Source organism: Argentina silus (genome assembly GCF_951799395.1).
Source record: "Argentina silus genome assembly, chromosome: 12".
NCBI lineage: Eukaryota > Metazoa > Chordata > Actinopteri > Argentiniformes > Argentinidae > Argentina > Argentina silus.
The window spans coordinates 12,067,372-12,068,614 of NC_139666.1; positions in this window are offsets into that span (position 1 = coordinate 12,067,372).

Sequence of the window (1,243 nt, forward strand, 5' to 3'; positions counted from 1 at the left end):
CATGGCTCAAGTATTTCAATCTTTCTCTTGCATGTTTTTTTCTTCTGCAAATAAAATTTGATCTATCACCAATGACTTGTCTCATGACTTTTCATCTATCTGTGATACTAGTATAATGTTTATGAATACTAATATGAGGGTACATCCTGCAATACAACTGTTGATATGAGTGAAATGACTATGAATGAAAAAAATGGAGGACCAGAATGTCATGGTAGTTAAACTTTAAAAAACCCCATCACAGTCAGCCATATGGAAACTCCAGCCATGCCCCACTTTCACTTGGTCATGTGACTCAATGGAGGTGAAACAGAAAGGTAAACAGACAGGTTGAAATGATCAGATCTGCTTCTCACTGCTTCAGGTAACGTAGTGGTTATCTTTGCAGACATTACCACACACGAGTAGTTATGCATTAACATTATAAAACCCATAAATCAATTAATTAATCAATATCACTACTATGATAGTGGGGGTTTTTCTTTATTTTTTTCTGGTGAGATAAGTATTGTCATCATTGTGCATTCTATCTTGTTTGTGAATGGGTATTGAATTGTTTATTAATATAAAGCATAAAAACAGCGGCAGCAGACATTGATTGGATTGTCAATTACAATTTGGCTGTAAGCATTTTGTGATATATTTCCTATGTTGTATCTTTTGTGGCATGTGTAAACAGTTCTTTCGAAACATAAAACTTGTTTGTCTAACTTTGCTTTAAGTGATTATATACATGCCAACATGCCAGAGCAACATATTATATTTGTCAGCCATGACATTAGATTATTTTTTACAATAAGATCACTAAGGCCTAGTCAACTGTTTTATAAAATAGTTTTGAAGTTGTTATTTACCCAAACCCCATTCCTTCATTTGATTAGCAGCCTAAGCACTTAATTTATCTGTCATGTCTGATGCAATACTTTTGTTTTTTTCATTTTCAAATATTATAGTTCTCCAAGCTCTTGCATTAAAATGCCACATACATGAACATTTTACCTAATTTTGCCAAAAATATATTTTTAGTGTGAATGATGGCCTAAAAAAAAAAGGAGCATTACATTGAATCGCAACATGTGTTACTGTTACTGTAGCCTAATTCATATTGCAACAGGAACAACATTGATACAGTTAATGTGGCCAATCTGATAACAGTGTAATAAAAATCTGATACATATTTCAAGCAATGCATGATGGGAATCGGTTGCAATATACCTCACATCCTACTTTCCCTGGGCTGACC